The sequence below is a fragment of the Tenrec ecaudatus genome, chromosome 12, assembly GCF_050624435.1.
Source record: "Tenrec ecaudatus isolate mTenEca1 chromosome 12, mTenEca1.hap1, whole genome shotgun sequence".
NCBI lineage: Eukaryota > Metazoa > Chordata > Mammalia > Afrosoricida > Tenrecidae > Tenrec > Tenrec ecaudatus.
Window position 1 is genome coordinate 87,282,576 of NC_134541.1, and position 22,599 is coordinate 87,305,174.

The window sequence follows — 22,599 nt, forward strand, 5'->3', positions numbered from 1 at the left end:
CACAAAGTTTCAGTCATCACACCTTACCCACTGTGATTCAAAGAATATAAAAAATTGTGAGGAATGTGTTGGAGGGTGAGAGTGAATTAAGCAATTGGTTAAGAAATGACTTTATCACCCAGATGCTCATATATGAAATCTGGTTCAGTCATTGTGGATATTTATCTGTGTAGCTCATTTTCCATAGTTCAAGCTTATACCCTCTGTGCCTCTTCAAACTTATGAAAAAGAGTAGAAGTCCCACTTAGGACTTCTAAGTCCCTCTTTGGACTGGTCATCTTTCCAGGAGTGGATGACCTCATCAAGCCCCACCAATCAACTGATAGGTTTGAATATGTGGTCTCTCTAGCAGAGAAAGATAAAACTCACCTCCCTTTAAAAGTTAGAGCATTGGAAGTCCTAGAGAGGTCTTCTTAGTCCCGTGTGGTAGATGTAAGTCATTAAAGAACACAAAGACGAGTGTTTAATTTCTGCTATAGATTATGAATATACTCTGACATTTATATAATGGTCCAACAGGGAAGAGCTTATGTGGTAAACCAATAATTTGTCACAAATGTAGTTGATTCTTCATAGGTGTCACTGAGTCAGTTCTAGCTCATAGCAAACCTGTGTCTAACAAAAAGGGACATGACTCAGTCCTTTGCCATTCTGACAATGTTCTCATGTTTGAGCCCATTTTTTGCAGCTCCTGCATCAGTCCATCTCATTGAGGAGATTTCTTTATCATTCACTTGCCCTAATTTCCCCAATGTGATGTCTTTCTTTAGGGACTGGTCTCTCCTGATAACATGTGCAAAGTACATAAGCAAAATATCGCCATCTTTGCCTTTAAGGAGCACTGTAGCCATGTTTCTTCAATGGCACAGTTGTTTTAACTTTTGGCAGTCCATGGTACTTTTAATGTTCTTTTGCCTTTACTATATTCTAATACGTTGATTCTTCTTCAGTCTTCCTTTGTATGCATTGAAGAATGTTCAACTTTCACATTCACTTTTCACAGGCAATTGAAAATACTAAGGCTGTACATTTATTCAATTACCTTTTCTTAATTGTGTTTTAAATATATTATCCTGGGCTGAATCAATGACACTATAAACAAAATTACCTTATGCTTCAAAGAGATGATTGATAAAGTTATCTGCCATAAAATAACAAGATGTCTCTAAGGTGAACCAGAGGTGAATAGAATAAACAGAGTAAGGGATGGATGTGGAGCTCATAATTAACCCAAGCTACATTCTAAGAACAGTTAATTCTTACAAAATTCCCTTTTGAAGGAAATACAGAAGATGTAGTTGCTACAGCAAAGTGTGGTGAAGAAATTAGATGGTATCTATCAGAAACAATAGTGTCTCGAATCTTAAGTCTTGTTTTCAAACAAGCAGTGATCTAAGTGTACCATCAACTAAGCCCACATGGAAGAATAACATCAACATATGTGATCCAAGGATTGTCAATAGTAACATCCAATTCTGCAGCAGAGAATGGTATCAGAGCTCAATTTTTTTCCTAATAACCATTGTCTGTGCCTCTTTTTAAAATCATTTTATTAGGGGCTCATACAACTCTTATCAAAACCCACACGTGCATCAATTGTGTAAAGCACATTTTTACATTCATTGCCCTCAGTATTCTCAAAATATTAACTCTTCACCTAAGCCCCTGGCATCAGTCCCTCATTTATCCCCTCCCTCACCACTCCCTCATGACCCCTTGATAATTTAGAAATCACTATTTTGTCATATTTTGCACGGTCCAACGTCTCTCTTCACGCATGTTTCTGTTGTCCGTCCCCATAGGAGGAGGTTATATGTAGATCCTTATAATTGGTTCCCCCTTCCCAACCCACCCTGCCTCCACCCTCTCAGTATCACCACTCACACCACTGGTCCTGAAGGGAATAATCTACCCTGGATTCCCTGTGTTTCCAGTTCCTATTTGTAACAGTGTACACCCTCTGTTCTAGCCAGATATGTAAGGTAGAATTGGGATCATGATAGAGTGTTTGGGGGTCTGGGGATCATTTAGGAACTATGCTCCATTGTTGCTGCACGACATCCTGTCTGGTTCATCTCCTCCCTGAGACAATGTAAGGGGTTGTCCAGTGGCCTACAAATGGGCTTTGGGTCTCCAGTCTGCACTCCTCCCCTCCCCCCGGCATTCACAGTGATATGATTTTTTTGTTCTGATGATGCCTGATAACTGACCCCTTCAACACCTCATGATCGCACAGGTTGGTGTGCTTCTTCTATGTGGGCTTTGTTGCTTCTGAGCTAGATGGCTGCTTGTTTACCTTCAAGCTTTATGACCCCAGACACTATATCTTTTGATCGCCAGGCACCATCAGTTTTCTTTACCACATATGCTTATGCACCCATTTGTCTTCAGTGATCATATCATGGAGGTGAGCACAGAATGATATGATTTTTTATTCTTTGATGCCTGATAACTGATCCATTCGGCACCTCATGATCACACAGACTGGTGTGCTTCTTCTATGTGGGCTTTGTTGCTTCTGAGCTAGATGGCTGCTTATTTACCTTCAAGCCTTTAAGACCCCAGCCGCTGTATCTTTTGATAGCTGTGCACCATCAGCTTTCTTCATCACATTCACTTATTCACCCGCTTTATGTTCAGTGATTGTGTCGAAAGGGTGAGGATCATTGAATGTTAGTTTAATAGAACAAAATATTCTTGCATTGAGGGAGTATTTGAGTGGAGACCCAATGTCCATCTGCTACCTTAATACTAAACCTATACATATATGCACAGAGATGTATTTCCCCATTATCATATATAAATGTATATATAAATATTTACATGCCTTTATTTAGACCTCTATAAATGCCCTTTGCCTCCTAGCTCTTTCCTCTATTTCCTTTGACTTTCCTCTTGTCCGACTATCATGCTCAGTCTTCATTTGGGTTTCAGTAATTCCTCTTGGTTGCATTACCCTTGACCACGCCCTAACAAGTTTTTAAACACTGATTTTAAGAATGCCATGGATGACAGTCAAAGACCAAAACACATTTGCAGGATTTATACATGCAATAAGGCTCTGTGATTTCTGTCTGACCATAATTAAGGTATAGGAATAACCTGGCTATCAATCAGAGATGATAATAGTAGATTGAAATAAAAACTCTGACTTGAATAATTAAAAACATTATTTGCTCTCCCTTTCAGTACTCTTTGATCTTAATCTTGTTTTTCTATACTTTCTGTTTTTGCTTTTTGAATTGCAGTTTGTCCTTGTTGTTGTTATAGTTAGCAGCCATCTTGACTCTTTTATATATTTTTCTATGTAGTTTTGCTATATAGAACCCAGGGTGGGTGACTCTGTAGAAACTATAACTACATTAGGGGTCCTGGAAGGCACAACATGGAATGTGGGAGCTAGTGGGGAGTTGATATCAAATAAAAGAAGGAAAAAAATGCTTGAAGCTGATTGTGATAGTCACATGATATGACAACTATTGAATGATGTGTCTGGATTATGTCCTAATAAAAGAGTTTGAGGGGGTAAACAAGAAACAGAAAATAACAAATCTCTGGCAGGTGTACCTTATGATCCTCAAGGTAACATCCTTTATTCAACACTTTCAAGAAGTCTTATGCAGCAGATTCATCCAATCCAATGGTTCACTTGATTTCTTGACTTTTGCTTCTGTTGTGGTTTGAAATGAATGACAGCCACTATAATGTTACGATAATTTAAAAGAGTCTTTATTCGGTTATAACCGGACTGCTAGAATTTAAAAGCGATTCTTTGATTGGAGTCCCGAGTAGACATTTCAGTCCATCTATAAAGGCAAAAACTCATTTATCATTTGTCTAGGACTTATGCAAGCATGGACAGAAGCAGAAAGCAATATTAATGTTATTATTCTTTAAAGCTAGTGAGCATTACACAGTATAGCACTGATTATAACATTCTGTTTAATAACATAAAAATAGGAATCTACTGGTTACAACATTAAAAGCAAAAATATTATTAATTACAATGTTCTGATCCGGAGAACATGAGTGCATTCCAAAATTATTCTCTAGTGGGACTTTCCCAGATGAGAGGGGAACGGAGCAGGTCATCCAGCAGTCAAAAGATGGCATATCAGTGGCTAACACTAGTATGTCTCACTTCCATGAGCACTTATTGTGCATGCCAGCCAGATGAAATTATTGACAATACCAATATATTATTGATTTCTCATTATATTACTTATTAGTCCACTTATGAGGAGTTTGGTCTTCTTTATAATGAGTTGTAGTCCATGCTGAAGGCTGCAGTATTTGACCTTTATCAGCAAATGTTTCAAGCCAATCTTCAATCAAGCAAGGTTTTGTCACTTGCATATGGAAGGTTGTTAATATGATTTTTTCCCAAACCTGATGCCACGTTTTCCTTCAAAAAATTCCAGCATCTCAGATTACTTTGTCAGAATATACATTTAATAAGTATGGGGAGAGGATAAAATCCTATCACATTTGTTGGGAGCCGATAGCCATTAAGACTCTGGCCTCAGACACGTAGGAGAAACTTGGCCGCTTTCTAACAGCAAGGCTTTGTTTCCTGCCCAACTTCGCCCCCACATTCCAAACTACGTGCTCAGTAGCATGAGAAATTGCGATAACTGACCTTGTTGCCATTAGTCAAAGTACTGAGCACCCATTGAACTGCAGATATACCATATTAGGAACATCGTGATAAGTTCACCCGGTAAGCCTTGATTTGCATGCGGACGTCGCCACGGACGTCTTTGAGTACTGTTGCGCACCCTTTGTACCTTATTGGGAACATGTGGCTGATTAGTTGTTGTACAGTGTGCGGTTGTTACACAGTGTCCTTCATTGGAATATGTGCCTCCCACTTCCTTCTCTGTTGTGAATATATACCCAGAGTTTTGGCAAAATAAACGGGCTTGATCAGCACTTGTCTTGCCCCACGTCTCTGTGTCTTTTTGCCATCCAGGTTCGTTGCCTCTCCAGGTCACCGCGTGAGGGTCTCGCTGGACGAGACCCTAACACACATTGGAAAAGAACTAAAACCCGAGAAATAAAATCATCAGCATACAGACAACTGATCTTTGACAAGGACCAAAAGATATCAAATGGGAAGCAGATGCCCTCTTCAACAAGTGGTGCTGGAAAGAATGGATATCTACCTGCAGAAAGATGAAGCAAGACCCTTATCTCACTCCGCGCACAAGATTAAACTCAAGGTGGATCACAGACCTTGTGGTAAAACCCCAAACTATTAGGACAATCAATGAGGGAAATGCGACCAACCTGAGAACTTTGGTGCAGGGAATATCTAGGCTATCGGATATAGGTAAGGACACAAATACAGTTGAGTCACTAATTGGCAAGAGGGGTATACCGAAGATAAAATGCCTGTGTACATCGAATGAATTCAGCAAGAGAGTAATGAGAGTGCTGACAGACTGGGAAAATATCTTTAGTAATGACACATCAGACAAACGCCTTATTAAAATTTATAATACTCTGCTTGCTTAAAAAAAAACCCTTTTATTAAATTGGAACTCTATGATGCTCACTCTCCTGACACAACGGCTGGAGCCAAAGTGGGTGAACAAGTAAATGTGGTGAAGAAAGCTGATGGTGCCCGGCTATCAAAAGAGATAGTGACTGGGGTCTTAAAGGCTTGAAGATAAACAAGCGGCCATCTAGCTCAGAAGCAACAAAGTCCACATGGAAGAACACACCAGCCTGTGTGATCGAATGGTCCCAAAGGGATCAGTTACCAGGCATCAAAGAACAAAAAATCATATCATTGACTGCACACCTCCATGATAGGATCGCTGAAGACAAATGGGTGCACAAGCAAATGTGGTGAAGAAAGCTGATGGTGCCCGGCTCTCAAAAGAGATAGTGTCTGGGGTCTTAAAGGCTTGAAGGTGAACAAGCGGCCATCTCGCTCAGAAACAAATAAGCCCACATGGAAGAAGCACACCGGCCAGTGCGATCACGAGGTGCCCAAGGGAGCAGATATAAGGCATCATGCAAAAAAAAAAAAAGATATAAGTGTGTGTATGTATGTGTATATATGTGTGTATGTATATATGTATGTGTATATATATTATATTAAATGAAGGGGGAAGTGCAGAGTGGAGACCCAAGGCCCAAGTGTCGGCCAATGGAGATCCCCTCATAGAGGGGCTTAGGAGAGGAGATGGGTTAATTAGGGTGTGAGGTAGTATCGATGAAGAACACAGCTTTCCCCCAGATCCTGGATGCTTCCTCCCCCCAACTGCCATGATCCGAATTCTACCTTGCAGGGCTGGATAGGACAGAGGCTGTACACTGGTACATATGAGGGTTGGAGGTACAGGGAATCCAGGGTGGATGATACCTTCAGGACCAAGGGCGTGAGGGACGATGCTGGGAGAGTGGAGGGTGAGTGGGTTGGAAAGGGGGAACTGATTACAAGGAGCCACATGTGACCTCTTCCCTGGGAGAGGGACAGCAGAGAAGGGGGGAAGGGAGACCCCGAATAGGGCAAGATATGACAAAATAACGAGGTATAAATTACCAAGGGCATATGAGGGAGGGGGGAAAGGGGAGGGAGGGGGGGGGGGAAAGAGGACCTGATGCAAGGGGCTTAAGTGGAGAGCAAATGCCTTGAGAATGATTGGGGCAGGGAATGTATGGATGTGCTTTATACAATTGATGTATGTATATGTATGGATTGTGGTAAGAGTTGTATGAGTCCCTAATAAAATGTAAAAGAAGAAAAGAGAAAAAAATGATTAGGGCAAAGACTGTACAGATGTGCTTTATACAATTGATGTATGTATATGTATGAACTGTGAAAAGAATTGTATCAGCCCCAATAAATTGTTAAAAAAAAAAAAAAAACCACCTAATTACCCACTGAGGAGATGGGCAAAGGACCTGAACAGAAATTTCACAAGGGCAGAAATCTGAATACCCAGTAAATATGAGAAAATGTTCCTGATCATTAGCCATCAGAGAAATACCAATTAGAACAACTGTGAGATACCACCTAACACCCTCAAAGATAGCCAGAATTCTATCAATTCACAAAATCAGAGAGTAACAAGTGTTGGAGTGGCTGTGGTGAGATGTGAACATTGGTCCACTGCTGGTGGACTTGTATGTATGTACAGCCATTATGGAATTAGATTTGGTGAAGTGTAAAAGAGATGGAAATCAAGCTACCATAGGACCTAGCAATTCCCCTATTTGGCATATCCTCAGAAGAGGCAATAAATGAACCACAGTCAGATATCTGTGCCCCAATGCTCATCATGGCGTAGTTCACAATCGCACGAAGTTGGAAACAACCCAAATTTCCATCAACAGATGAATGGATTCAAAAACTGTGGTACATGCATACACTGGAGTACTACACATGCCTGAAAAGCAGTGATGAATGCATGAAGCACATTGCCGCATGGGAAAAATTGGAGGAAATTATGTGAAGTGAAATAAGCAAAGGGTAAAAGGAGAAGTAAACCATAAGTCCACTTAAGTAAGCTTAAAAGGCAAAAGAGATATAGGGGGAAAGTTACTATATGAATACATTCCTGGGGTGAAGTCCAGGTTAGTATGGCAGGGGCCAGACCCAATCCAGGGATACATATGACAGTCAATGAAAAAGGGGGGGGAAAGCAAGAAAAGTGGGGGGAGGCATGGGTAGTAGGGGAACAGGGCACTAATACATCCAAGGGGAGGGTATTGTTTAAATCTCCACAGGAGTGAGAGAGAGGGACCAGACCTCAACCTGGTGTGCCAAGACATGAATTCAACATACTGGCATGATGCAGCAGTCCAATAGAGAGGTCTTCAGGGGAAGCCCCAATCCCAGCTACATGTCCAGCCTCCCTGCCTGAAGAATCATCAGTCTGATGGTTCCCAGGGTGACTGATGGAGAGCACTGAAGGAAAATGGACTACAAAGGACAACACTGAAGCTACAGCTCTGGGAGAGGGGCACTTCTGAACAGAGCACATGGGAGCAAACTATGAGTTAAAGAGAGAGTAGAACACACCCCTGGTCCACCAAGCCCAAGGATGATATTCCTGCTGGGAGCAGCCAATGCACAGAGAGGACCATAGGGCTGGCCTCAGCACGAGACACGATTTCCATCAGTGACCCATAGCGCTACAGGGCATAACACCGAAGACACGGTGTGAGAATTGTCTCCAATCTGACCCCACCACACCGGGCAGAAACACTAAGGGTGTTTGACAGAGCAACAAGGGGAGTAAAGCAATGAAGTCCCTGAGGAATCCCAAAAATGGACTTTGGAGCCAGGGTGTAACATCCCATGAGACTCGACTGGCAAACACTCATAATAGTCAACAAACAAACCGGGAACTATTTATAGACTTTTCTTTTTTGCTGTTGGTTTGTTTTGTTGTTTTCTTTTTGTGCTTAATATTGTTCTTGCATGTCTATATAGATAAGGTAGGCGGGGTAAACAATCCTGAGGAGAAAATAACAGGACTGATGGTTCCGGAAGGGACACAGGAGATGGGGAGGCAGGGGAAAGAAAGGGGGGAGCCAACAAAAGCAGGATAGGAGAGCAACAAGTGATGTAAACTTGATGGTGAGGAAGGCGCAGGAGGCCTGATGGCGTTTGATCAAGTGCAATGTATCCACGAGGAATTACTGAAAACCAAATGAAGGTTGAAAATGATAGTGGGACAAGAGGAAAGTAAAAGGAAATAGGGAAAAGAACTAGGAGGTAAAGGACACGTAGAGAGGTCTAAATAGAGGTATGTATTTATATATAATGATCAGTAAATAGATCTATTCAAGTACTCCCTCAATGCAAAAATAGTTTGTTCTAATAACTTGCCATTCTTTGGTGCTCACCTTCCTGACTCAATCACTGAAGGCAAAATGGGCACATTAAAAAATGTGATGAAGAAAGCTGATGCTGCCCAGATATCAAAAGATATAGCATCTAGGGTCAGGAAGGCTTGAAAATTTAAAAAGCGTCAATTTAGCTGAGAAGGAATAAAGACCACATGGAAGAAGCACACCAGCCTGTGTGATCATGTTGTGTCAATGGGATCAACTATCAGGCATCAAAGACCCAGAACAAAAAACCATATCACTGTGAAACCCAAGGCCATCTGTAGACAATTTGACACCCCCTCACAGAAGGGTCACAAGTAAGAGATGAGCCAGTCAGGGTGAAATATAGCACCAATGAAACATACTACTTTCCTCTAGTTATTCAGTGCTTCTTCTCCTCCTCCCCATTATCATGACCCCAATTCTAGCTTACAAATGCAGCTAGACAAGAGCATGTACACGATACAGATAAGAGCTGGAAACACAGGGATCCAGGGCAGATAACCCCTTAGGACCCATAATGATGGTAGCTATACCAGGAGGGGAAGGGGAAGGTGGGAGTAGAAAGGGGAAAGCGATCACAGTGATCTACATGTAAACCTCTCCCAGGAGGAGGACCAACAGAAAAGTGGGTGAAGGGAGACAGCGGTTGGTGCAAGTCATGAAAAAAGTAATAATTTATAAATAATCAAGGGTTCATGAGGGAAGGAGGGTGGGGAAAGGAGAAATGAGAAGCTGATACCAAGGGTTCCAGTAGAAAGAAAATATTTTGAAAATGAAGATGGCAACATATGCACAAATGGGCTTGACACGATGGATGTATGTATGGATTATCTTTAAGCTGTAAGAACTGCCAATAAAGTTATTTTTAAAAATTCTTGTAACATACTTTCCTGATTTTAAACCATTCCGTATTCCCTTGTTCTGTTTGCACAGCAGCCTCTTGATCCACGGACAGGTTCCTCTTGGGTGCAATGGAGTGTTCTCTAATGCCCATTCTTCCCAAGGCCATCCAGAGTTTGTTCTAAACCACACTGCTCCTGTGTTGTAGGTAGCTGAAATTTATTGTTTCCTAACCTCCCACTGATGTGTATATCTGAAAAATTGGGTATGTCCTAGAAGTGGTGGTGGATTTCAGCTGAAATCTGCTCAACCTCAAACGGCATTCTCATTACTTGGGCCAGATGGTTTCTCTGAGATGTCTCAGATTCTCTGGAAATATCTTGGACTTGACACATTTCTTTAGGGACCTGGAAGATGAAAACTAAGACTCTAAATGTGAAATAGAGACAAGGACCTTGCCTCAGGGACAGCAAACAGATAATGCCATCCCTTACAGCCAGTCATGTAAAACTTTATCTTTCTACCCACCAAAATTGGAAGAATAGACATTTTTTGCATGTGAAAGCATTATATATGTTGTATTTATTTCTTGAATAATGAGCATAAGTAACATTAGATATGCAAGTCTGTTTTTGCGTGAATTGAGTGTGTTCTATATTGGATTTTGAAGATATGGATTTATTGCTCTATTCAAGATAAACAGGGCAAACAGATTCGGATGCATTTTCACCCTCTATCTCTTTCACATCTCAGTACCTTTTCCGGGTCCTCAGTGTGTTTTAATATCTTACTGATTTACAGAGATACATTAACTGTATCAACTTGCTGGGATCATAATTCTCAGTGGTGTGAAAGTTTTGTAATTGTGTCAATTTTGAAGTCTGGTCGAGTAGTGGGCAGAGTTTGTCTATTAATCCAGAGTTGACAGCTTCAAATTGAGTAGGTCTCTAATTGAGAAAGATAAGAAGTCTGCTCCTATAACGGCATAGTGCAGTGTTTACTGAAGTACCTGATACTGCCCCTTGAGGGGAAATGGAATGGTGCACGTGTATTTTATGGGAGAAATATGTGGTTCCCATAAGGAATTAGAAACTCAAGGGCAGTTCTACCCTGTCCTAAATAGTCACCATTAGTATGCTCCGACAAGGGGCAGTGAGATTTTTTTGTAATACTTTATTCTGGATTATGGGCTATAGTAAAAACGTTTCAATAGTCAGCAAGGATGTGGGTAATTTTTTCCATTTTCCTGCTAGGGGGCATGCAAAAGGGCCACTAAGTTTGGGAGCATATGATTGACAGCACTAGTTCTAGGGAACAGTTCTAATCTGTTCATAGGTTGGCTGTGAGGGAGAATGGACACCATATTACTGGGTTTTAGTTTATTTTACATTTCTGGTATAATGTGGCCTCAGAGAATGGATCAGTTGGGATGGGATCATGTATGATCATATTCCGTGGTAAAGGGATTCAGGCTATGATAGCAAATCCTTTATCCCTTCATAATCTTTTCTGACCTAGATGTCAGGGGATTTTCCTGAGGTGTGGCTCCAGAACATTTCATCTCTGATCTGATTACAGCAAGAAAGGAGACCTGGATCAGAGCTCTGTGGACTAGCAGTCTCTATGCAGTGAACCTCCCAGATTCAAGGTAATGCTGAAGCATACATCTATGGTGCTGTCTAGGGCAGATTAAGCCCACAGACATTGCAAGCAGACAAGGACCTTGCCCAGACACAACAGAATAAGAGAGCCTTATCCTATGACTGATGGGATATGTAACAAAAGATATGAAATTCTACCCACCTAATCTATAAGAAAGTTAATTTTGAATGAATAAAAAAACAGTTAATGATGCTTCCTTCATAAACACACTTAATAACTAAGGAAATGTGCTGGAATCTTCTCCAGATCAATAATCTAAACACATCTGGTTTGGGATGCAGTAATGGTTACTGTACTATAGAGAGATGGAGCTCTTTTCATTAGGTATTGGGCTTTTAATACACAGTCAAGGCAGAGTTGATTAGGTATTGGGTTATTAATCCCAAGGTCAGTGCTTTGAATTTACCAGCCAATACCCAGGGCAGATATGGGGTCATATACTCCTGGAATGATTTACAATATCATAAGACCAACAGTAGCCCTCATGGCAGAGTGGTTAACAGGTGGGCTGTGTACCCCGAGGTCTACAGTTCCCAACAGTCTGCTGTCCCAAGGGTGAAAGACAATGCTATCTGAGCCTGTAAAGAATTACAGTCTCAGAATCCCACAGGCGTCATTCCTCCTATGAGGTTGTGTGGCCTGAGAACTGAATGGAAAGCAGTGAGTCTGAGTCTGCTTGTTAAGTCAAAGGGGAACTTCCCCTATTTTCTATAAAGCTGCTCTGAGTAGCAATAGGCATCATGGTAGTGAATTTGTGCTAAGGGCCAGAGCCAGAGTTGACTTTTCAAAATGTCAAAACCATATGGCGTATAAGAGATCCAGTTAGATGAAGCTATTTCTGGAAGGGTTTTGCTCGTTCCTCCTTCCCTTTCACACTTTTCTGTTATTGAAATCACTTGGGTTGGTGGCACAGTGGATAATGTTTAATGGCTGCGGTTTTATGCTGACTTGGCTGGGCCGGGATTCTCAGAAGTTTAGGAATTACGAATGAGCTTAGGTGACAGTGTTCGATATAATGCCATCACTTCCATGAAGAGATTTGCTGTCAGCAGCCAAGTAGTGGGAGGTGTTATCCTGTTGGGTGTGGTTTTCCCCGTATAAATTCAAGTACATTCTATCTGCAGCTTTTGTCCAGTTCTGGGGACTTCCTAGACGTGTGGATCTCCAGATGTGAGAGAGCATCTTGACATATTTCATATATAGCTTGGATTCATCAATCTGCACAGCCATGAGGAAGGAGCCTACCATCTGACCTTCCCTTCTTATTTCATTGTGCATTCGACCTACTTGAGTCAAGAGAAGGGTCCAGACTGATATCTGAGCCTTGCCAGCCTCTACAACTGTGAATTGAAAAGGTGAGTAGTATGACTAGAAGGTTTCCTAACTATTTCTGACACAGGTGGCAGGATGGGAGAAAAACTGGACTTCCCAATCGAGTACAGTGCATAATCTTGAAACTCCACAAGAGAAATTCTCCCCTTTCCTATAGGATCTCTAGGAGTCAGCATTGACTCCAAACCTTCCAGGGAGTAAGGGTTCTGGGACGAAGGTTGTGGAGGGCTGGGCTCTCCCTGAGCTTTGAGCAGATGACTTATCATTCATAGTCCAGGATACCTTTTGGAGCAGATTGATCAGAATGAGCTCAGGGACTCACACAGTATTTTGGAGTTTTCCATGCAGAGTTTGTTGCTAAGTGAGGTTTCACCGATTGCCTCTCTGAAATAGAAATTTCCCCACCATTGTTCTTGGCAGCTGTTGCCCAGATATATGGAGAGACATTGAAAGTCATGGTGGAGAGCTGGCCCTTCATCTCGCTGCCCCTGGTTGTTCTAGTGACAATCTCACAGGACATCTTTTGCTTGTGAGAGGCAGTTGTCTTCATATTCTAAGTTTCAAGAGTATTTAGATAACATTTGATAATTGGTTGTTTTTAATTTATGGTGGCCCGTGTTTTCCGGAGAAGAACCGTGCCTCATAGTGTTTTCAGAGATTGCTTTTTCAAAAGTAAGTCACCAGGCCTCGCTCTTAAAGTGTCTCTGAGGAGAAACCAACTATCTTCTAAGTTAGCTGCTAATCATTTTATCTGTTTGAATTATTAGGAGTTCCAACTTTAAAGAATTTACCATGAATTTCACACTTATTCAAGGAGAAAAATGGCACACGGTGATGTTTTTATTTTGGAGGTTTTAAAGAATTTTTCCTAATTCTTCCATTTAAGATTTTTAGGTTGACATTCATATTTGTTTTGTTTCATTTTTTAGTAAAATTCTCCAAGCTTTTAGGAAAAAGGGGCATTGCAGTTAGTTTGCTGCTACTGGTGTTTCTGAGTTGATTACTAGGCGTGGTATAAGAGTGGATCAATTAGAAATCGGGTGGAGATAACACAGGCCTAAATAAGAGACTGCCATAGGATTTTCACATTGGAATCTGGGTAGGTCTAACCCATTAAGAATTGTGCTGAGAGATTTGCTTTTCTGTGGTGAGGCTTTTAGATGCAAAATTCATAAATTCTATTTATGGATCCTAAAATGTCTGACTTTGACTGTAAGTCTTAGGCTGTTGTTGTTAAGGGCTATGGAATTGTTCCTGGCTCATACTTACCCTCAGAACTGACTCATAGTTATTCTATGTCAAAATGGAGGAAATACTGCACAATCCATGGCCATCCTCACAGTTGCTATATTGGAGATCCTTGCTGCAGTTATCATGTCAATCCTGCTCAAATAAACGTTTATACTAATCAGTGCTATAAAACCATTGATGTAATCATTCAACTTGTTATTGTCATCTTAAATATGCAATTCATTATATGAAACCCAATTCCCGGAATCATGAAATTTGGCTATAAACTATCTCCTAGCTGTCCACACTTTTACAGTTTTGTGCTTGGGCCCTTGATGCATCTTTGTGTTGTTTCTAGGTGTCATTGAGTGTGTTCTGAAGCATAGTAACCCCAGATACAACAAGACGTAATGCTGCCCAGTCCTGTGCCAGCCTCACACTTGTTTTGCTTGATTCCATTGTTGCAGCCACTGTGTCCATCCATCTTGTGTGTGCATTCCATCATGTTGGGAGCTTTTCACTTTTCTCCAGACCCTTCACTCTGCCAAATATGCTGTGCTCTCCAGAGACTATTCTCTTTTGACGACATGCCCATGTTGGCTTTGCTTGTCTCTAAAGGCATATGGGTCTTCCTACTTTCAAGACAGTGGGTGTTCTATTGGCAGTTTATGGTACTTTCAAATTCTTGGCTGGCACCACAATTCAAATGGATTGATTCTTCTATCTTCCACATTTACAGGATTAGCTTTAGAACTAGATTGGTTTCTTCTAAAATCCAGTGAAAATTACATTAGAATAATTATATAATTGTTATGTAGCACACTCCATTACAAACCTGATAAATTTGCCTCATAATGTAACTGAGAGAACGTGGCTTCAGGCTGTACCCAGACAGGTTTTCATATCTGGATTCTAATCATTTTAGGTCCTGCAGTCGGATTGCTTTCCAGGGTGCCAACTCTAGACTGGTGAATCCCCTGAAGTCTGATTCAAGGATTTGGAACCTGCCAAATGCTGTTACTGGTAAGTTCTTTTTCTTTTTTAAAAAAATAATTTAATGTGGGCTCTTACACATATTGCAACAATCCATAAGCCAACTACATTAAGCAAAATTGTACACATGCTGCCATCATTATTTTGCAAATATGATCTCTCTACTTGATGCCTTGTATCAAGACATCTTTTATCCCTTCCTTCCCCCAGTAAGTTATTTTCCTGGGCATGATCTTTCTGTCTGACATAGGCATGACCCACTCATGACATTTACTGGACCTTCTCTCATGCCAATCCTGTGATGTTTCTTGTCTCTTCCCCAAAATATGATTTTTTGAGGGGGGTCATGATCCCTTATTTTGGTGTTATTAGAGGCTCTCAAATTGGTCTGCATAATATTGGCCCTCCTTTAGGACACACAGATATGCTATAAGGTCCTCACAGTGGTTATGCTTTAGCCTGTTGTTGCAGTCACTGTGTGGATGCGCCTCCTTTGGGTCTTAGCTTAACCTAGCAAGATGTTCTATTCAAGCCTGGTCTCACTGGAAGACATATTCAGATTCTATGAAACAATGTATCCTACCACACGAAGGCTGATTGGACAAGAATACTGTCAGAATATGAAATCTAAAGCCTAAAGGTGTGAGGCTTTATTGGTGGATAGCAGGATACACTCTCTGGGATTGAAAAGTCCGCTGTGGAATCAAGATATTGCTCGATGCACAGAAATAGATTTACTTCACCGTAACTTTACCTTGTTAGTGACAGTTGCTTTCATAGTGTAAGTTTGAAGTTCTTTTTTTTAATGTATTGTGAAATATTTATTTCTAATTACAAATAAATGAAATTTTGTCTTGAAGCATGGTGTAGCATGGGTAACAGTCTTAATATAACAACAGTAAATGACATTGTTACATTTAGCGACAGTGTGCGTAAAAAGCCAACTGTAAGTGTGAAGGTTGAGATCGCTTCTCTCTCACCAGATCAGAAATTCTCAGGCAGTCTTTGCAAGAGCCCAATAAAGACCATCTTTCATAACAAGTGTACTTATGTATTTAGACTTGATAACCAACAAGCTGGAAAACCCTGTTTCACAAAGATATGATGTTTGAAATGAAAGAAGAAGGTGCAACACAGTATCAGACCGAATAGGATATGACTGCACACACATGATCCAGAATTTTATAACTGGCATTGTAGAGAAATCAGTTCTTGCTGCATCACTGTTAATAAGTTCAATGAACTCCTCTTGTGCTGTCTCAAGAGCATCTTCAACTTTCACTGTGAATGGGCTTCTGGGAAGTGTAAATGGGGTGTCAGGTAGATTTGGAAAGTACTAGAAAATTTCATCTGCAAGCATGTGCAAGTGTTCTTTCACAGAAATTATCGTAATCCTTTCATCTGGTTCAATTACATGTTCTTCAAAGAAAGCAGTTAAGGTAGGCAACGTGTGAATTTTATTTTCATCCCATTTTTTTTTCCAAAGCTGAAGTTTCATTTGGAATGATCAGATCTTTTCAGAAAAATTAAGGCATGTTGCATTTGGTCCTTGCAGTGATAAATTTAACTCATTCAAGATGGCAAAGATGGCAACCAAAGAAGCTATTTTCTGCAGTTCATTTTTATTGCTGAAACGTGTTTTGAACTGCGGTCTTGGTTAAAAAATGTATTGAGTTCATCACGAAGCTCAAAAACACTTTTTAAAACTTTTCCTTTTGACAACATCTCACTTCTATGTGAAATAGCAGAGCATTATCCAGCACACCCAACTCGTTGCACAGTTGAAAAAACAGTCGACTGTTTAAAGTGCTCACCTTTAGAAAATTGACAGAATTTATGACATTTTTCATTGCTTCTTGTAACTCTTGTGACAGCATCTTCATTGCTAATATGTGACAATGAATCATACAGTGAGTTTTGATGACTTTTTGTGGCTCCTTCAATATCAAATGATAAAGTTCAGATGGACAGCCTAGCATAACAGAGGCACCATCTTTGCAAACACTACAAACCTTTTCCCAAGAGATCATATGCTCTTTCAGAAATGAACCAACTGTATCAAATCTACCACGTGCAGTAGTTGTCATTTCAAGAGGTCTGTAAAAAAGAAAGTCAACTTTAAAGTTGCCATCCTTAACATACCTGAGGTAAACCAGTAACTGAACAGTTTGCAACGTCTGTAGATTCATCAAGCTGGATGCTAAATATTGGAAGTGGAGCAGATTTAATTTATTGGAAGACCTAATAAGAATATCAGCAGACATGACATCTATTCTGCAGACAGTGTCGTTAGATAAAGAAATTGCATGCAATTTTGTCACAAATTCGTCTCTCATCATAACTCAAACAATGTCTTTGGCTGCTAAGCAACAGTAAATGTTCAGCAATTGTGTGAGGTTGCAGAGTCCTGCCTGGTGATTCTGTGTGCCACCAAATAGGAAACTTCAATGGCTGCTATGTTTTCCTTGTGGTACTTTCCAACAGTGGCAAGTCTGGCTTTCTTGAGTCCATCAGCTTTGCTTTTAAAATAGTTGGTATCCTTGCCAGAGAAGCTCTGATGCTTGCTATCAAAATGGCGTTTTAATTTGTTTGGCTTCATAGGTTTGACTGATAGAAATTCACAATAAACAACACATTGAGGCTTCTCAATTCCTGCTGTAATTATTGAGGTAAAAGAATACTGTAAAATGTCCTCCCTATATTTTCTTTTCTTAACCTTCTCTACATGATCCATTGTCAAGGGATAGTTTCCAGGGAGTTTTAATTTCTTTATTCATCTAGTAATCTCAGGTCAGTCCAGGGAAGCATGGGAGATTTAAGACATTCATTAGCAGACATATTTTAAGAGTGCATATGGTTTGAGATTTGATAGGCAGAATCGATGTAAGTCTTTCTAGTTCCCAAGAAGTGTTTTCTTTCCCATAGCCTGTCCTTCCTCTTTGTTCAGAGGAACATAGGTATCCCAGCCTGGCTACCTGCCATCCCAGAGTTTAGAAAGCTAGTTGTTCCAGTTAGAGATTCATGTCATTGTGTTTACCAATTTGTGTTTATGGAGTGCCTCCGAGGGACTGCCTATCTGTTTTTAAAATTTGGGCCTTGTACACCTGTTATCACAATCCACACATCCACCCATTGTGTCAAGCATATTTGTACATTTGTTGCCATCATATTCTCAAAATATTTTCTTTCTACTTGAGCCCTTGGTATCAGCTCTTCATTTTTCCCCTCCCTTCACCACTCCCCCTCCCTTATGAACCCTTGATAATTTATAAATTATAACTATTTTTTCATATATTACATCAATGTCTCCCTTCACCCACTTTACTGCTGTCCATCCACCAGGGAGGAGGATATATGTAGATCCTTGTAATCTGTTCTCCCTTCTACCCCACCCTCCCTCCACCCTCCTGATATCATCACTCAGAACTGGTCCCAAAGGGATCATCTGTCCTGATTCCCTGTGTTTTCAGTTCCTATCTGTACCAGTGTAATTCCTTGGTGTAGCCGGATTTGTAAAGTAGAATTGGCATCATGATAGTGTGTGTGTGGCAGGGCGGGGGGAGGAAGTATTTAAGAACTAGAGGAAATTTGTATGTTTCATCATTGCTACACTGCACCCTGACTGGTTCATCTCTCTACAACCATTCTGTAAGGGGATGACCAGTTGCCTACAGATGGGCTTTGGGTCTCCACTCCCCACCCTACCTCAGGCACAAAGATGAGATTTTTTTGTTCTTTGATGCCTGATACTTGATCCTATGCTATGGACACTTCATGATCACACAGGCTAGTGTACTTCTTCCACATGGGCTTTGTTGCTTCTCATCTAGATGGCCACTTGTTTACCTTCAAGCATTTCAGACAGGGATCCTCAAACTATGGCCCGCGGGCCACATGCAGCCGGCCAAAGACATTTATCTGGCCCGCCGGGTGTTTTTGCCTGTTGTTTTTGTTTGTGTTTTTTTTTTTTTACTTCAAAATAAGATATGTCTGATGGGGTCAGTGCACTTGGAGCTGTCAGAGTGTGGGAGCAGGATAGGAACCTGGTAGCACTTTGTCTTTCTGAAGCTTCTCTGGGGGCGAGGTTTTCCAGAATAGCCCACTATGTGTGTGCCAAGTGCAGCTACGAGCTGTTTTCCATGGGCTCCATGTAGGAGCACTTGCTGCCGTGGCCAGCCTTCACGGAGACCATCCACAATGATAGCGTGGCCAAGCGGCCCGAGTGCAATCAGCCTGATGCCTTTAAGATGCCCTGCGGTAAATGAGGCTGGCCACGGGCTTGGCCACGAGTTGCTCAATGATGGCCCCAAGCATGGGCAATCCCGCTTCTGAATATTCAGCAGCTCCCTGAAGTACATCTCTGAAGGCAACAAATCTGCCTCCCAGAGGAAGTAAATGTGCAGCCCAACCCCCACACACCCCCAACAGCCACAGGTATTGGTCACCCTCCTTTAGAACTACAGCCTACAGACCTTCAGGCAGAGAGGGCTAGATGGGGTGGTGGGGAACGGTGTTTCCTGATGACGCTATGCCCTGTGCCAGGATGGGGCCAAGCGCTAGTTCATCTTGGCCTCCGAGGCTGGAGGCTGGGACTCTGCTTTTAGGGTGTCTGTGTCTTGAAAGATATAACACCCTTGACTTCTCTCCTCAGCCTGGAAGCCCCTCCCTGCCTGTCTGGTCTCACCCCTATGAGCCCCAATTCCCCAAGGGGCTCCAGCCCTCACCAGGGCCCATCCTGACCCCTAAGTTGTGTGAGCAGTTGCAACCACTACAAGGCCATGTCCCAGTCGGGGGCTCCATTCCAGTCACCCCATGAATCACTCTGGTCAAATCCTTCTAGGCTCACCAGGACACTGATGGTCTATGACCTGCTGGAGCATGCAGGCCCATGGCACCACCCCTGAGTTCCAGGTCTCCATCTGTGTGAGAGAGCAGCCACTGATCCATGGTCTTCCTACCAGTCCCTGGTGGGGCCTGGGAGGTCTTGTCGACAGTCTGTACCTGCCAAGCTTGCCCCAGAAGAGTATGTCCAGAGCTCCTGGTGGCAGCTTCACCCTTTCCCGCTTCACCCTCTTCAGCTTTCTGAACTGATTGGCTGGAAATTAATAAACAAGGAGACCCAGCAGGATGCCATGTCCATGACTGGGTCTGTCTCCACCCTTAAAAAAAAGTGCAGGGTGCATAGGAATTTGTTCATAGTTCTTCTTTTTTTTTTTTTAAACTATAGTCCGGTCCTCCAATGGTTTGAGGGACAGCAAACTGGCCCCCTATTTAAAAAGTTTGAGGACTCCTGCTTTAAGATCCCAGATGCTATGTCTTTTGATAGCCAAGCACTATTAACATTCAGGTTTGAAGAAGTTTAAGAGAGCACTTGCTTTTCAGTGCATCTTAATTTAGGGAGACTCTTTTTGTCTCCCTAGAAAAAGCCTCATCGAATTTTCAAGGTTTGATTTTTCTAAGGTAGGTCACCAAAGCCTGTCTCTCAAGGAAGACAAATTTTCTGTTAGGTGCTAACCATATTAACTATCTGCGTCTCTTAAGGACTTCAAGTTCAAAGAATTACTATAACCTTTACATTTATTCATAGAGGAAAATGACACATTGTGATGTTTTTATATCTTTGGGGATTATAGCACATTTACGTATTTAAATAACTTCTCTGATAATTTGGGTTTGTGTTTATTTTGTTTTACTTGGCTTTGGGTAAAATTCTTAGTTTGCTGTTTCTCTGAGAGGATTGCTAGATATGGCATAAGACCACATCAGTTAGTAAGTGGATGGAGGTGACCTGGTAATAAATGGAAGATTGTAACAGGAATTTCATGGTAGAATCAGGGTGGGACTAACCCAATGAGAATTGTGTTGGGAGATTTGCATTTCTTTCATGAGAATATTTCACTGGGATTTATAATTCATGAATTAAATTACACTTATGGATCCTAAAATGTCTTTCTTTGACAGGCTGTTGTAGGCTGTTAAAGGCCCTGGAATTGGTTCTGACTCATACTCACCCTCAGGTCTGACTCACAGTTAGTCTATATCAACATGGAATAAATTTTTTGGGTTTTTTTTTCTCTTTTAAAATAGAACATTTATTTATTTTTTTGCATTCATTCTTTATTCACTTATCTCTTTTTTTTTTTAATAATTTATTGGGGCTCATACAATTCTTATCACAGTTCATACATATACATACATCAATTGTATAAAGCACATCTGTACATTCTTTGCCCTAATCATTTTCTTTTTTTTCTCCTCTTTTCTTTTTTTACATTTTATTAGGGACTCATACAACTCTTATCACAATCCATACATATACATACATCAATTGTATAAAGCACATCCCCACATTCCCTGCCCCAATCATTCTCAAAGCATTTGCTCTCCACTTAAGCCCTTTGCATCAGGACCTCTCTTTTTCCCCTCCCTCCCCTCTCCCCCCCTCTCATGTGCCCTTGGTAATTTACACATCGTTATTTTGTCATATCTTGCCCTATCCGGAGTCTCCCTTCCCCCCCTTCTCTACCGTCCCTCTCCCAGGGAAGAGGTCACATGTGGATCCTTGTAATCAGTTCCCCCTTTCCAACCCACTCACCCTCCACTCTCCCAGCATCGTCCCTTACACCCTTGGTCCTGAAGGTATCATCCACCCTGGATTCCCTGTACCTCCAGCCCTCATATGTACCAGTGTACAGCCTCTCCCCTATCCAGCCCTGCAAGGTAGAATTCGGATCATGGTAGTTGGGGGGAGGAAGCATCCAGGATCTGGGGGAAAGCTGTATTCTTCATCGGTACTACCTCGCACCCTAATTAACCCATCTCCTCTCCTAAACCCCTCTATGAGGGGATCTCCATTGGCCGACACATGGGCCTTGGCTCTCCACTCTGCACTTCCCCCTTCATTTAATATGGTATATATATATATATATATATACCTATACATATACATATACATATACACACATATACACATACATACACACACTTATATCTTTTTTTTTTTTTGCATGATGCCTTATACCTACTCCCTTGGCACCTCGTGATCGCACTGGCCGGTGTGCTTCTTCCATGTGGGCTTTTTTGCTTCTGAGCGAGATGGCCGCTTGTTCACCTTCAAGCCTTTAAGACCCCAGACACTATCTCTTTTGATAGCCGGGCACCATCAGCTTTCTTCACTACATTTGCTTATGCACCCATTTGTCTTCAGCGATCCTATCATGGAGGTGAGCAGTCAATGATAGGATTTTTTGTTCTTTGATGCCTGGTAACTGATCCCTTCCGGACCACTCGATCACACAGGCTGGTGTGTTCTTCCATGTGGACTTTGTTGCTTCTGAGCTAGATGGCTGCTTGTTTATCTTCAAGCCTTTAAGACCCCAGTCACTATCTCTTTTGATAGCCGGGCACCATCAGCTTTCTTCACCACATTTACTTGTTCACCCAACATGGAATAAATTTTGTCCAATTCATGGTCATCCTCACAATTGTTATGTTGCAGCTGCTTCCTGCACTTACCATGACAATTCATATCAATGAACATTTTCCTATAATTTCTCTGAACCTTGTATTTACCAAGCCTGTTATTTTCCAAGGACTGATATGTTAGTCTAGTAGAGGTCAATGCCATTTCCTTGATATTTTTTCCTTCAAATAATAAAATAGTAAAACAATATAATTCCACATCAGTTA